This window comes from Ammospiza caudacuta, chromosome 5, assembly GCF_027887145.1.
Source record: "Ammospiza caudacuta isolate bAmmCau1 chromosome 5, bAmmCau1.pri, whole genome shotgun sequence".
Taxonomy (NCBI): Eukaryota; Metazoa; Chordata; class Aves; order Passeriformes; family Passerellidae; genus Ammospiza; species Ammospiza caudacuta.
In genome coordinates this window covers 64224646-64241255 of record NC_080597.1, presented here as the reverse complement: position 1 = coordinate 64241255, position 16610 = coordinate 64224646, and positions in this window count along the sequence as shown.

Sequence of the window (16610 nt, the reverse complement as noted above, 5' to 3'; positions counted from 1 at the left end):
AACATATTTTAAGTTTGGAAAAAATTAAATACAACGCTTGCAGCTGTAGGTGGTGGGAGTACCGTCACAATGTTGAAGGAGAAATAATCCTGGGAAACTCAAATACTTGATTTCTGTGCTGTATCTGTCCTCTACTATCTGTAAAACTGGCTTTGGACTGTTCAACTGGCTTGTTGAAATCAGGAATTGTAACATATATGGGGCTTAACTTCTCCCTCCAGAAGGAACCACACCAAGAAATGATGTTCTTCAATTTCAATGTGAGCTCAGCTAAATTGTTTCTGATACCATTTACCTACAGACTGAGGTGAGGTTGTTCAACAGTTATCTTCCAACATTTTCCTTTAGCATGTGAGAGATTTTTAGTATTACTTGTTTAGATATTTTAATAAACAAAGCTCTAAGGGTAGCTTTAATAAAGTCATATTAATCCAGGGATGTATTTTGTTCCTCAGGGATTTCTGATAATAAATGATGCTCTGTGTAGCAGAATTGTGCACTCAGCATTTTATGTATATAAAGTCCATAATGTGGTGCTGTATCTGGAGGAGAGCTATCTTGTAAATATGTCCTCAGGCTGATGTCTTAGGAAGTATGCAAGGACAGTCAAATTAAGATGGATATGACACCATATCCTTTCTTCACTCACTACTGCAAAACTTGATATTTGTTTAATCTATCATTGAGAGTCCTGTCACCACTGCATAGAGGATTGCTGTGACTGGAATTTCTGCACACACCATGATTATGTTCAGGGCATGAATTTTCCTCTCTGTTTCTGGTTGTTTTGGTTGTTACTTCTGAGCCTGAACAAATCCCCTGTGCTCCCTTTATTTGGGTGATAATTCCAAGGCATATTGACAGATTGAATGTCAACATTGTTTCTTAATGCAGTTGTTTTTCTTTTCAGATATGCTGGCAAAAGGGCAGAATTTTAAATGTGCTTCTTGGTGCTTTAGTTACTTGTGGTAGTGTTTAAACTTACAATTTTTGCAGCAGGTCCCTTGGTGCCTGATGGCCAGGCTGGTGCAGCTGGAGTTTATCAGGTATCTGTCACTTGCCACCTTGCTGCATTCAGTTCTTTGCTGTGAAGCTGTAAGGAAAACAGAGTGGAACCTGTGGACTCTTTCTTCCTCCAAGGCTATACTCCTTTTATCCTTTCTAAAGCTTCCCATCCTACACCATTCTGCAACATCTAGTTGTGTTCTTGTACTGTTCTTTCACCTTGGATACCTGGCTGGGACTCCAGAATAAATCAGTTCATAATTTATTAAAGTCATCTAAGCAGATTTTAATGTGCTTAAGAATTTAATTCTCTTTGATAAACCATGTCCATCAATAGTTCTGTTAAATAGTATCCCAATCACAAGGAATCACAAAGTATTTTATTTTCCATAGAAGTGAATAAATATTTCTGGCCTTCACATATTTTTCCATTTTTTGGCCTTCTGAGCGTGGCTCACTGCAAGTCAGCTTTTCTCTTTTCTTTAAAAGTTCTTAAGAACGACATCTAGCCCTCAGGTCAGTTCTCTGGAAGCCAATGCCTATATTTCTGCTGGCACTTGGATTGGTAGACTTCCAGACATGCTGTGAGCCTTCTTGCCTTGACTTTTGGAAGAGGCAGATTTTAGATTATGGGGATGGCTTTGTATCACACCACATAAATTGTTGTTTCTTGGTATGCATTTCATAACCAGTACTGAGGTGTTTGCGTGTTCTGCAAAGAGTAAGTGAAGTTCAGTCCCTTCATTGCTCAGAGTATTGTAAAGCTGAGGTGGCTTGAAATTGCTGTCACACAGGTGGGTGAAATGCCACAGGACATGCTAAAATGATTGTTACAAATATGCATTACTGGTTCTGAATTGGCACTGTGGATCCAGCACAATATACCAGTTTTGGGTGTACTGAGGTGCCCTCTACCAAGAGACACTCAGGTGGACCTGCCATCTCTTTTGTCCATGCTGGGGTCTCCTCAGGAGCTGGGTGACAAGTGAATGTTGCTCATGGGTGTTTGAGTGCATCTGTCCAGCATCAGCTTGCATCAAGAAGCATCCTCCTGAGCAGGAGCTTGCTAATTCCAATGGGGATTTATAAAGTTAACAGTGCAAGTCTTGCATTTCTGGATTTTCTTGGTTTTGTGCTGTGGCTCAGATATCCAGTTGTATGGAGCTGGCTTGGGTTAATAAAGCTGTTTCTTTATGTCCCAGGACATATAAAAGTGGCAAAACCACTTCCTGAACTGACACCAAGCACTGTGTAATGTGGTTTGTGCAGTGCTGTACCTGAGCCAATAAACTCTGTAATTGTAACCTCTGAGCTGGACTGTGTCCCTGACACAATGTGCAACTAAAATAAGCCTCTGCAGCTGGTCAAGTGATGGCTGTGGGGTGTGGGATGCAGTGCAGGAAGGGAGCTGACAGGAATATTAGATTCAATCACCTGTACTTTGTCCACATACCGAGATTCCCAAACATCCAAACAGCTGAAGTTTTTTTCCCTTTGAATCAAATCAGCACAAAGTAGTTTCTCTGCCTCCCAAACCAACTACCCTCCACTTCATAAGAGTGGTGAGTATCAGCTTGGTCAAATAGAGTTCATAAGAATGAATGCCTCTGGCTTTTATAGGAAAAATAATGAAATATTTCCAACACATTCATTTCAGAATTCAGATATACTTCTAAATTGTTTCTTCAGCAGTGTTTGGCCAATGCAGAATTTGTGATGTTCTGTCACAGTGTGAAGATTTTATTGCTGTTTATCTAGAGTTAAGTTTATAATTTAATCAATGTTTACTGCTCTGGAGTAAATGCTGAATCCTCTGGAGCTGAGACCATTTCTAGTTATGTATTTGTTTATCACCTGATGTGTGAGAGCCCCTGCACTGACACAGCTACAGCAGCAACCACAGTGTCTGCAGAGCATAATTGAGCTTTATGTGGTGGAGGGATCAGAGGCCTGGAGCTAAACGGATTGACTTTTGTTTTGTATTTCACAATACGCAGTGTGTATTGGACTGTGGGACAGACACACTTGTGTGTCCAGGTGAAAATACAAGGTTTCAACACTTCTGCAGCACATGTGAATTTCAACTGAGCTGCCACGGTTATGTCTGAGGATCAAATGCCACCTGTCCAGTTTATAAATACAGAAGATGACTTTCTAATGATTCAGATCTCCATTTTCATTCTAGCAAGCTGAAGGGTCTATTTTCTTCGTTTGATTCATGCCTTCTGTGAAAGAGAAAAAAAACCAAAACCAAAATCCAAAAAACAGAACTCCCTAGAAACACCAATTTTCCAGAGTTTCTTTTTCTGAGGAGTAGACAGCATGGAAGATTATACATATTTACTGATTGCCCAGTTTTGTAATATTCTTGCTGACTTTGTAGAACACCTGAAGCAAAACAAGATAAACCAACACATTTGTAAAAAGCAGTAGAGGGACAGACAGTGGGCATTTTGCTACAACACATCAGTTAGAGGAGTTACGGTTTCACAGTTTGTGACATCAGCTACTGTCCTCACATGAACTTCTGCCTTGAACTGTGTTTTTCTCTGCTCAAACACTTTCTAGTTCAGCCTGATCCTGTAAAATGCAGTGGCATTCTAGTGAGCTGCCAGTGACTTTAGTACACTCAGGATCTTGTGCACTGTGTCTTTAAAGAGAAGGGGAGAAAGAAATTGAATAATTTATTTATGCTCACTAAAAGAATTGTATGGAGGGCAAGCTCTACTATACAGACAGTGTTCTGACCAAAAAAATATCACAAGGTTACAAAATTTGTTGCACTACAGTTTTAAAGAAATGTGATTTTTTTCCCCTGTGTCCTTTTTCAAAAGGAACTGTGAGGTTTATGAGGGAAATACCTTGCTCCTGTTGTTCCTGGGGAGAGTGAATATAAAATGATAGGGATTGGACAGAGCCCCAGGCATTGTCCATTCTCATAACAGTGCATGACAGATTACAGTTTGACTGGGAGACAAATCAAGACCATTTCAGTCAGCAAGGGTGTTTGTAGCGTGGCTGGGGCTGTGGTGCTGCATAAGGATGCAGTGCTGTTCTGCTAAGTCATCCCAGCTGCAGGTGAGGAATCCCAGCACACAGATGCAGGATCATTTCTGCTCCTTCAGAGCTGCTGCACAGAAACTGCTGCTGGACTGAGCCATTCCTTGGGCTCCTTCTGTGCAGAGGGTGAAATACAATTGTCTAGGAGAATACCTTTAAAAACAGGGACATCCTCATGGAAATGTATAGGTTTGTATTTTATTGCTTCTTAAAGTAAAAATGAAGGGAAAAGATTTGTCTTTAGAATATTAGTCTAAGCTGATAACAGGCAAAAACTGCCTTGGGTGCTTAAATTTAGGATGCTAGCAGTCTGTTGAATTGAGCAGGATTAAAATTGGTGTGTTTGGTGAGTGAGTGCAAAAATGATGAAATTGTGTCTAAGTAAACTAATTTTCAGAGCTGGAAGTCTTTCTCTTTGATGTCTCAAACATAAATAATCTCTGAAAACAAGTTGCTGGTCTTTTGTGAAGTGGTCTTACACAATATTTGCACTGCGCAGGTCACTGTTGTTCCCAAGATCTCAGTGGGCTGATTTACAGGAAATGCAGAGTCACTGGAGCAGTGGACACTCTCCTAGAGCACTGCCCTGCAGTCCTTACAATGTAGATGAGGTGTAGGTTTATTCTTGGCCTTTTTGCAGAGCCAGTGCACCCTCAATGCTGCCTACAGAGCCCAGCCTGGCTGGCAGCAGGGGCTGGGCCGCAGAGTGGGAGCCCCTGCACCACCCTCTGCTCTGGGGCTGCTGCTTAAACACGTGGGCAATCTTCTGCTCCTGCTGTCCACATGGGAAAAGATTGCAGCTGCATTTTGTGAAGAGCTTAATCCCATTAGTGTGCAAGGAGCATGGCCTAGAAATGTGCTGAGGATGTAAGCAGAGGAAGGAAGGGGCTGAGGAGAGGCAGGCGCTGGAGCAGTCGAGCACACACAGAGGCACCGACAGGCATCGAGGGCTCCCTGGGCTAAACAAGGCACCTGCTCTGCTGCACAGAATTTTCTGTGAATGCTGCATTTGGATTTAGCTCTTTTTATTTCTATTAAATTCTCCTCTGTGTTGGAATGCGTGAAATAGAAACCTCTCTGAGTCCCTCAGAGAGAAAAAGGAATGCAGAGTTTGAATTAGAACCTCTAGAGAAGCTGAAATATAAAGCTACACAGATATGAACTAGAAGTGTAAGTTTTAGTTTTAAGTAAAGAGAACTATATCTTAAATGCCTTAAGAGACTGTGTTAGCTAGTAAAAGGCCCTAAAGGCCAGTAGTGTTATAGATACAGATTATAATACTGGCTTTTTGCAAATATTAAAATGGATTTTATATGTGTAATGTAAAGTAACTTGATTGTAAAGATATAGTTTTTATTTCTCTTGTTAATTAAGCTTAGACATAGTAGTAAAATAGCTGATATAAGTATGCTTGTGCTAAATGCCTGCTTGGATGGGATAGCATCCAATGAACATATGAAGAAGATATCTGCTGATATGTGAACTATCAGCACGCACTGTCTGAAGACAGTGTGGACCAAGGCCCAAAAATTGGAGGTGAGAATGGACTATAACTACAACCAAAGAATACACATGCTCTAAAAAGGCAGATCCAAGGAGGAGCCCTGCTAAACAATTCTAGGAACATGTAAACTAGTTTGGGAAGGAAGTTTACTATGCATGAGGATCTATGAATGTGCAATAGGCTGATGTAATGAAAAGGTATTTAAGGGGTATCCCCAAAGATAACAGTGTGCTCTTGGCTGAGTGCCCAGATGCACCCAGCTGTAATAACCTTTGCTCTATGCTCCTTGTCTCCTACTGTCATTTATTAAACCTTTTACATTTTCACAGGAGAGTGAATGTGTTTTTCACAGTAGTGTTACCTTTCACAAAATTAGTTCCAGACATAATGAAATCTAGCAGAACATTGCTTGTATTTCTAGATAGAGCAGCTAGAACCATTTGTGTAAATAGATAAAATTATATGTGTAGATCTTGTGTAAGAACTGACACTACTTTCAAACATTAGAATCAAGCCAGGGTAGGTTTAGGAAGAATGTTTTAGAATCTTGCTTTTAGCTGATTGGATAATTTAGGAATAAAATCCCTGTATTTTTCTAGGGCAGTGCTCTAGGAGAGTGTCCACTGCTCCAGAGACTCTGCATTTCCTGTAAATCAATCCACAGAGATCTTGGGAAAAGAAGAAGAGGAAGGAAGAAGAAAAAGGTGTGGGAACTCAGGACTTTGTGCCCGAAAGCTTTTGGCATGGACTTTAATACTCTGAACTCCTTGCCTTCAAGACTGATGTATGCATGCAATAAACAACTTTACTACAACCAACAACTGCTCTTGTCTCTTTGAAGACCCAAGGCCCATGAAAAACTCTACAACTTTACTCACAGTTGTCGTAATTCTTATTTAGTGCTTTGTAATTAAACATGAAAGGGAAACTGTAGATTGGAGCCTACTGTGGCAGGACGAGGCAGGAATGAACTTTATACCTCAATTTCAGTACAGATCAGAATTATGCATACATTTAAAAAAAACATATTATCTTAAATTATGAGGCTGAGGAGTAGAAGGAAGAGCTGCCTGTGCCTATTGGGGAGAGAGAGGGCAGACATTCTATGTGACAGCTTGTGCTGCATCAGGAATCAACGTGGGCTCCCAGTTTGAGCTATTTGATTTGGATTGCACCTACCTAACAGATACCTGTAGGGTCTGGCTCTGCCCTTTCACTGTGGTGACATTTGGAGAGTTTGCCAATGTGATAAGTTGCAATGAGCTGAATTACAGCATGGCCCCTGCACACAACGTTTCCTCTTGCCCCCCAAGATTTGCCAAGCTCTCTGACTTCAGTTCTTGACTGCAGTCTAATTTCTTTATCAGAGTTCTCAAGAAATGAACCAAGTATTGAAACACATCCTTGAAATTCACAGTTGTTTTTAGCTTGTCCTTTCTCTGGACAGTTAGCAAGGTATCTTTTATATTTTTCTCTCTGAAATCTGATGCTGAGATCTCAAAGTTAGTGGAAATAGGAGTGAGATTTTAGATGGCTTATTTTTAGAGGTATGATTTTTGTGTCAAAACAGTACTGAAATTGGGATAAAACAATAGTCATATATAAGTATTACTTCTTAAACAGGAATATGAGATAATCTTCAAGGAAAAAAAAAGCTGGCATTTATCTTATCACGTAGCAATTAATAATCATTCCACAAATATTTGGGGAAATATGTGGGCCAGTGAACTCACTGAGATAAGTAGGTTGTGTCAAATCCTTGGTGTCAGATAAAATGTGAACTTTTCCACAGCCCTTGTTAATTTTACAATATCGAACCACTGCCTTCCTTATGTTTTCATTTTCCATTCAGTTTGTCTTTCTGTTTACTGGATCTATTTTACTGCTGCTGGCAGGAGTTTCTATCTTCTTGCTGGGGAATCAGAAGTTATCTGATTTATTTTTCCTGTACAGATACCTCCTCCAGTGTTTTACATAGTAATGTGTCCTCTCTCTATAAACTGATCATAGTAGTGAAAATTAATGCATATTTCTGTTAAGAGGATTTGTGTCCCTTTATTAGTGTCTATGTATTATCCAGTCACCTAACCTATACTGTCACAAAGATCTGCTATTTTATTCCAATTAAAAGATTTAAATGTAGAAGACTTTTGAGATTTAAAGAACAACTAACTGATAAATGTTGTGCAATATTTACTAATCCCAAAGGTCTTCTTTACAGAGAGAATGGAAATCCAACACTGGAAATTTGAGGAGGAAATGTCTGACTGTGTAGTTAAAGCAACAGTGTTCTGTTTAATGCTGAAATACTAAAGAGCCAAAACTTTTCCTCACAAAGGGAAACATTCTGAGGACAGTGAGGGTCAACTAACTAGTGTCACTGTCATATTTAATGAAAAGTCCCTTTGCCAGGATTTTTCTCCTGAGAAGCCTCAGAAAAGAAATGTAAACAATAATTATCTGATTGCTTGGAAAGTGCTTTGGAGGTTGCTTATCAACAGGCACATCTTTGATTGGTTCCATGTGAATTGTGTTGACTTAATGAACCAATCCAGTCCAGCTGTGTTGGACTTTCTGAGTCTGTCACAGGTTTTTTATTATCATTCTTGTCTAACCTTCTGATGTATTCTTTCTCTTTCTTTAGTATAGTTTTAGAATATGATTATAATATAATATAAAATAACATAACATAATATCAGCCTTCTGAGGCTTTGGAGTCAATTCTCATCTCTGACCTCATCCTGGGGATCCTCACAACTCTGCAACAATTGGTGACCACAAACTAGCATGAAGCAATGAAGAAGAGTGGAAGTGAAATTAAAGACTGAAAATGTCCAGAAGATAACAGCAAGGAATGTACATGTAGAAGAAATAGTCAGACATCCTTCTTTGTGCAAATGGTGCTGGAGTCATCTTCTGTGCCCTTCCTGTGAGTCATGGCTGCAGACAGATTTTATGGGGTTCCACCAGAGCAGGAAATCCACAGAGGAATTGTGTCCCAATTCTTGTGTTGAGTCACCCCATGGCCCAGTGTTGTTCTGGCTGTGTTACCCATTCAGCATCTCTTCTGTCCCATCAGCTTCCCTGGAGCTGGGGTTGTTTAATGTGGCATGCAAGGCACGGTTAGGGCAAGGAGGGCAGCTGTGAACTTCCATACATCCACATCACTCTCAGAGCTCCAGATCAGTCTGGAGGTGGTATGGCTCCAGATTCAGACCTGGGAGTGAGAGGGTATTCCTTGATAGAATGGTAGTCTCTAAAAACATAATGTTATTTTTAGCTGGTAAGAGAAGAGATGCACCAAGGGAAAAAGCTGAGCTGAAATCTTGGCAAATCCTGATTTGATTTCTTTTTCAACCATTTCCTGTTGAATCTTAAGCTATTAAACCATGTGATAATTCATAGAGCTGTCCAGGTTGGAACAGCCCTTGAAAGAGCTCTAGCTTGAGTCTGGCCTGCTGCTCAAAGCAGGTCAGTGAAGATTTCAGACAGTATTTTTCAGGACTTTGTTGTGTAAGGTCTTGAAAATTTCCAAGAACACAAGTTTTCCAGTGTCTCTAGAGAATTTGTTCCTGTGATTAGTTTTCCCCCTAGTGGTTTCTCCCCACCCTTATATTCAGCTGCATCCTTCCTCAGGCACTGGATGGCTGCTGTGAGGTGCTCCCTAAACTCCTCTTCAGGTACACAGGGCATGTGTGATCTGATCATACTGGGTGAGTCTAGATTTGTCAGGAGGCACTTGCCTCAATTGTCTTCCAAGGAGAAGACAGTTCTCCTTTGCTCCCTCTCTAGGCACAGCAGCCCAGGGAACCTTGCTGGTAAAGAATGAGGCAGAGGAGTGTGTTTGAAAAGCCATGGTCAGGCAAACTCCCTGGTGACTGGGAAAAGGGGAACATTGCTCTTGATTTTTAAAAAGGGAAGAAAACAAGACCCAGGAGCTACAGTGAGCTCATCTTTGTGCCTGGGAAGGTCCTGGAGCAGATCCTCATGGAAAAAATGTTCAGGCACACACCAGGCAAGGAGGTGATCTGAGACAGCTAGCACAGCTTCACTAAGGGCAAATCCTGCCTGAGCCATCTGGTCAATCTGGAATCTTTGGAGACAATGGTTGCAGGGCTTTAGTGGCAGAGCACTAAATAAAGCTGGGTCATCCATACCTTTGGGGTTATCTGGAATCCTGAGCATGCTCTAGCCAAAAAAAAAAAAAAAAAAAAAGAGTTGGAAACAAACAAGTTGAGGTTTTATTTTAGCTTCTCTTTCCAATAAGAAACTCTTTATAGTCTATATGTATTCATGAGATGTGTTATTTTTAGCTACTCACTCTTTCCTACTTGTTAAGTCAGAAAATTCCCCAAACACTTGCTCAGATGATGCAGCATTTTTGCTCAGATAATGCAGGTGTTGGGAAGCCAGGCACCAGTGGTCCCTGCCACCACAAATGAGATTATAGAAGATCCTGCAGCCTATGCCAACAGTGAAGAAATGTATCTAGAGTGTGGTACATGAATCCCTTTTTCCCCTTTACTGTGCACAGGCAGAACCTCTTCATGACTCTTATTTATGAGTGAGCTGATTGAAGGATCCACCAGAGGAGCAAATGCAGATTGCAACTGCAGGTGTCCCCCTTGAAGGGCACTGCAAGCCATGCAAATTCCTTTCAGCAATTTCTGCAGTCACTATTTCATCTCATTGTTGACTTCAGGTGAAAGCAATTCAGAGCAGTTCTGGTTCAGGAGGTGAGCTCCTGATGGTGGGACAAGTCTGGACAAGCAACACATGCTGAACCCCGTGTCTACACAGATATTCCTGTGCACTTTTTGAGTCTGTACATTTGTCATAAGGGGGCAAGATGTACCAATACTGCTGTGGATATTTCTGCAAATGCTGCTGTGATTTATTAATATATAGAAGACTTTTGAGAAATTTCTGGTCTTCAGCTGAGTTATTTAGAAAAACACAGTGAATTGCTGCTTAGATTTAACATGCTTAATTAGAGTGCCTAGGGGAAACCTGGACTTCATTTAGCATTTTCTGAGCAACACCTATCAGTTAACACAGAAGCAGCACAACTGAAGTGCTTTAATCTTCTGCTCCAATCTGCGTGGCTCTGCCTGGCAGTCAGTGGCAGTGATGTAAGTAAAGATGCCCTAATTTTTATGCTAGAGTATAAGCTTTTACCCACTTCATACATGTTGAATATTTACAACTTAACTGTGTGAATTAAGGAGAGTCAAATTACGTGGGCCTTATTTCACTCCCTGTTATGTTGATATAAAAGGGACATAAACACACCAAAATCAATGGTGGCTACTGCAATGTAAAACAGGTGTAATGCTTACAGAAACAGGCAAATTTAAGCTGAAATGTTCTTCTGTTCTGGTTTAAGTAAAATAGATAATCAGGTGTGAACTCTGATTCGGCAGAAGCAAGAGACTTCATTAGCACAACATCCAAATGCCTTTTTTTCCTGATCCTTGTCCAGTTTAGTTAAATCATAACAATTAAATCCTTCAAAGACCAATAAAGATCTGTATCATTAATAAAATTATTTTAAAACATTTGATAAAATCAGATTTTCAAATAATGAATAAAATTACTGTATGTTATATTATTGTGACTGAATATCAAACCAATATCAAGGCTGTCATGTTTAATCTGATAAAACTCACCAGGACTGGGTCTCTCAGTATTAAAACCACTATCAGAAGGAGCAGTATAATCTTATCTTCTATGGACTAGACAGTGGACAAGATGAAATGTATATTCTGTTATTCAGTTGATTGTATTTTTACTTTACAAGTATCAATCACTGATTATTTATGTCATTATCAGAAGGTCTTGCATTACAAAATGAAAAGCACCATGTTGTTACTGTCAGCGTTATTGCCACTGCATTTATTCTCTGTACATGGGGAAAACAATACAGCACTGTCTTCCACATGCCCCCCCTCTTCATTTTCCAGAACCTTCTGAGATATAGTGTCCCACCTCTTTCCTCCACTAACCTTGCCAGGCCACGCTGGCATGCTCAAGAGTCCAAGCAATCAGCAGCAGCAGCTTTCCAATGGTATGCTGAAAGAAGGGAGAAAGGCTGAAGGAATAGGTAAAACAAAGCAAGACAGGAGCCTCTTAATTCTCTACATGAATGAGTTATGGCATGCACAGACAATTGTGAGTCAGCATGAGAACAGTGTATGCTGGAGATAACTTCCACTAAAAGCCATGAGAACTTACCCTTCCTGTCCCTACCCAAACACAGAATCCATGCTGTGGCACCAGGACCATGGGAATGGGGCACAAACTGCAACAGCAATGAGAACTCCACAAAATTTTGATCATTTTAGAATAATTCAGGTTAGAAAGGACCTCAGGGGGCCTCAGAGTCATCTATGGGATCAGACTGTGTCCCTCAGGGCTGTATCCAGTTGAGTCTTGAAATCCTCAGGGGATGGAGGCTCCACAACTTCTCTGGACAATCTGCTCTAATGCGTGATTGTTGGGAATTTCTTCATGATGAAGAAACTTTTATCAAGGTCCAGATCTGGTACACCTTTTTAAATTTCAATCTGAGCCCATTATCTTTTGCTCTTCTGCCATGGCTCATTTAGACCCTTCTCTCCTCCAGGGTATAGAATCCCAGCCTCTCTAAATGTACCATGTGCAGCAGCTCCTTGATCCTCCTGAACCTCCTCCTCATTAGACATTAAGTAAAATCTGCACCAGACCTTGTTCAGCACCTGCCTTGTAACAGGAGTGCAATCAATGTACTGAGGGAGTACTCCTTGTACTCCTCAGGTACTAAACAGAGAAGCATTTACATAAGGTTGGGCACTCAGTCTCTTACAGATTTGTTGGAGATGATGGAGATAAGGGCTCCATCTGCACTAGTGTTAATTATTCTTTTATAGCAGGATATTTCTTGCATGCAGCCATGAAAATGCTTTGTTTCCTCTGTGAATGCAGAGGTTCAGACCCCTTGAAGCTGTGGTGTGACAGCCTTGTCAGCTAGCAGCCCACAGCTCACAGCTTCTTAACTCACTCTGGAAAAGTGCAGTCTCAGAGTAATTAAACAGACAGCTGCAGCCCCTCACAGGCTGCACTCACACATTGCCCTTTGCTGCTTCCAAGGCTGTCCAGAGGAATACAGTAACTCACATGGACTTTAGCCTAGTCTGTAGGCATGCACTGAAATTAAACAACCCTTCAGTTTCCAGGTTTTACACAACTAATGATGTGCAATGAAAATGTGACTGGGGACTTTAAAGCCAAAAGAAGGTTTAAGGAAAATAAGAAAAAAAAGGGAGTGCACAGGGAATGAAGAAGACAGTCTCTATTTAAAATTATCTTATGCCATTTTATCTATCAACATTTGCACAGAAATGCTTAATCAGATTAGATTTTATACAACTACTCTCAAAATAGTTGGATATATTCCAGGTATATATGTGCTGAAACTCCTGCCAGCAAAGAATGTGTTGTCAGAGATCACCTTCATACATCCTCAAGGAATCTCCATTACCCTGGCCTTGGGACAAGTTGTGCAGCAAAACTTAGCTGTTAAATATCTGAGTGCTGCTTTCATCTGGTGTCTGAGAGGGACAGTTAAAAGTTAAGCATCTTTAAAGGAATTTGAGAAAACAGACATTCCTCACTTGACACAGTGTATTTCAGTTTAATGTATCTGACAGACAAAAGGTACACATGGTGTGACAGTAGTTACACTGGGGTAAACATCAGTAATCTGTGAGTCCCTCTGAGAAATCTTTGGGGTGTGATTGTAGAAGTTTGTAACTATCTGGAGTAGTGGGATCCATATACTATATGCATAAAATATATTTTAAATACAGACATTTAAAAATTATTCTCCTATCTGTACCTGAAATAAATTACACATAGGAATTCAGTGGAGCTACTATTGCCATAATAGCAAAAAAGAGTCTAGCAAGTGGCAGGTTAACTGACCTCTGTGTTTTATTTCTGCCTGATAAGGGGGCACAACTTGTGCTAATGATGACATTTTCACAGTCTGCAGCATCTGATATTACAGTGAAATGTATCTATGACTCAAACCCTCTGGCACAGTACATCACTTCAGCTTTACACGTAATGTTTCCAATGTTTCACTTTCACATTGATATTTATTCTTTTGTCCAGGATGTATCACTCAGACATCCTGTGTGTGATTAAGGGGATCTTTGGCCATCACATCTGCTGACAGCAGAACTGACTGCCTTAGCAATTGTGTAATACTACAATTTTATTTCCACTTTTTATTTACTCAAAGTAGGATTAGGGATCAGCATTAAAATAAGTGCCTGGCTACTGCAAGCAGTATTCCCTGAGAAGCTGCCATGGTTTTCTTCATTTAAAAGCATATTCTGAAAAAAATGTTTAGAGTTCACAGTGCACTTATTCTGGACAGCAATATGTGAGAGTATTTGAGGGCTTTATAACTGCTACCAGAGTTGACATCATTCTTTATAAATTTGGATAAATACAAAAAAATCTGTAAGAGATTATTTAGATCAATGAAGTGATTTAATTATAGCAATCATTGTACCTTCATATACAACAGCGTTGGTGTGAAAAACAATCAGGTGAGAGAACTCCCAAGTCAGCCAGCAGAAGGAAGAAGGATGGAATCCCCTCAAATGTCCCAGCTTTGCAGGCTGCCCCTACTCACTTAAACCTCTCTTAATCCTTACCCAAAATGGACACAGCTGGAGCAGACCCCAACAGCTCTTACATGACACAAGGAGACTGTTTTCCCAGCTCAGAGAGTAACTACACAGAGAAGTTGCTTGAGACACTTTATGTAAGCTTCAGCAGTCCCAGATTTCTGTTTAAAGAGGGTGGCAGCTACATCCGTCTGACTGTGGGCTTTGATATCCAATCTGCAATTTTGACAGATTCCCTGTTATACACACACAGACACACATGGCAACACCAGCACTGAAACTCATCCTAAAGTGAGAATGCTCCTCCACAGGCATCAGGCTGGCAGGTTTGCTCCTTGCAATGCTCTCTGAGACATGGACGGACACACAGCCTCTTTTCAGATCCCCTTCATTTGTCAGCATAAACAAAAAAATTATCTCTGATAATATTTGGCTCTACCTCTAAGATGTTTACTGCAGTTTCTAATTGAAGTGAGCCTGCTTGTTCTAGGCAGGTGACCCTCATGTCCATGATTTTGGGGATGTGCTGGGCTGCTGAGCTGTGCATCTTTCCCACGGAGTGCTAGAGAGGCATTTTAGTAACCTTTCCTCACACAGGCCAATGTTGCAGAGATACTCATTGAGAGAATGTTTGTTCAAAGTAAATTTTGCTGTTCTGTGCCAACAGGAGTCCCCCCATTGAAGTGGCTGTACGAGTGCTTGGCTGCAAGCCATGGTGACCATCCTGGTGACCATCCATCCTTGTCACCATATTGCTGCACTGGGCAGGTGTCACCAGGCTTCGTGTGTCACTGGTTTGCAGTGCTGGCCTCTCTGGGGTGAGCCCATGCCTTGCTGCCTGCCAAAAATTAATCCAGCCTGCCCTGAAATGAGTGGAAACCATCTGGTGAGAAAACACATCCATGAGTGAGCTGTGCCAGAGCAGGGACAGCAACAGGGACAGGGGGAGAGCAGCACAGGCCATGGTGTGCAGGGTGGTGGAAGCCCCTGCTCAGGGTGTCACAAAGGGCAGCACAGCAGAAACAGATGCAGGGGCAGCAGAAATGTCTGCTCTGCTTCCACCCATCCCATTGCCAGGGAGCTGTGATGGAACAATTGTGACTGCAGAAAAAATAAAGAAGTTGAAACTGGGAAGGAGGAAGGGTGGAGTTTCTTATTAAGTATCTGGCTGTTTGTGCTCCTTTTTCTCTTAATATCCAAATTGGGTATCAGAAGCTTGTGTGGTCTGGGAATAAATGAAGCAAAAAAACCCAATTCTGAACAGTTTTGTCTGTGACAACTACATACAAAACTGGTTTAAATATCCTAACTGTGTACAAAACACTGTCCAACATGAGTATTTTTTTGCATCTGCAGGAACAGTTTGTACTGACTACTTGCAAATGTCATATCTGTGTACAACTTGATCCCTTCTGCAACTGCTACAGCAACAGAATCTCATGAGAATGCCAGGGACAATGCACCCACAATGTTAATCATCACATAAACATTTATGTGGAAGCCCAGGGTTCTGGGAATATTTCTGTCTGCTCTGGGGTGCCCTGACCCCCAGGGGAGCACCGACTTTGACTCTCATTCCTGGAGAAAGTTTCCTAAACTTCAAGATAGACTAGAATCCACTAAACTGTGAAGTAGATTATAGAGAGTAGTGTAGGTCTATCACTTAAGTAAAAAATTTAGGTTTTGGGATTTTTTGTGTGTTGTGGAAGGAAGCAAGATAGAAGGCACAAGGTGTCATCCTGAGTTTCTTCTTCATGCTTCTTCTTCCTCCTTCTTCATGAGTTTGGGTAGCACTTTGTAATTGGGTGGGAAAATCTGCATTGTGGGCTCTTTGGGATCAGTTATTAAGTTAAAAGGGGAAATAATCTAGGTGTCAGTTCTTAATGGATATTTAGCTTTAAAACCTTGTAACAACAAATTGTTAGCCATTTTTGAGGTGCTTTTCCACTGCACTGAGCCTAGTGTGAACAACGTACAAAACTTTAAATAAAATAGTAATAAACAAAAACCTAAAGACCAAAACAATCCAATGCGTCTCTCTTTCCTAACACAAAACCACTCCAGGAGGGTCTCCCCTGACAGGGAGCCCCCTAAAAAAGCCCAGCCTAAGTCCCAGAAGTCGGGGGACTCAGTACCCCAACACATTTAGATATACAAAGGAGATGAGCTGCAGCAGGAGCTACCTGGGGGAATATGTTGAACTGTCAAAAATTCCTCCCCAGAGAAGTCCTGAGTGTTGATTACTTAGTCATGGATGTGTTGAGGAGTTCAGACCTGTTTTTAAGGCAATCTCTTGTCTCAAAGCAGCTTTGCTATCTCATCTGTGCTGATGACAAGCTGGGATGCTCCTGGACCACCCAGGG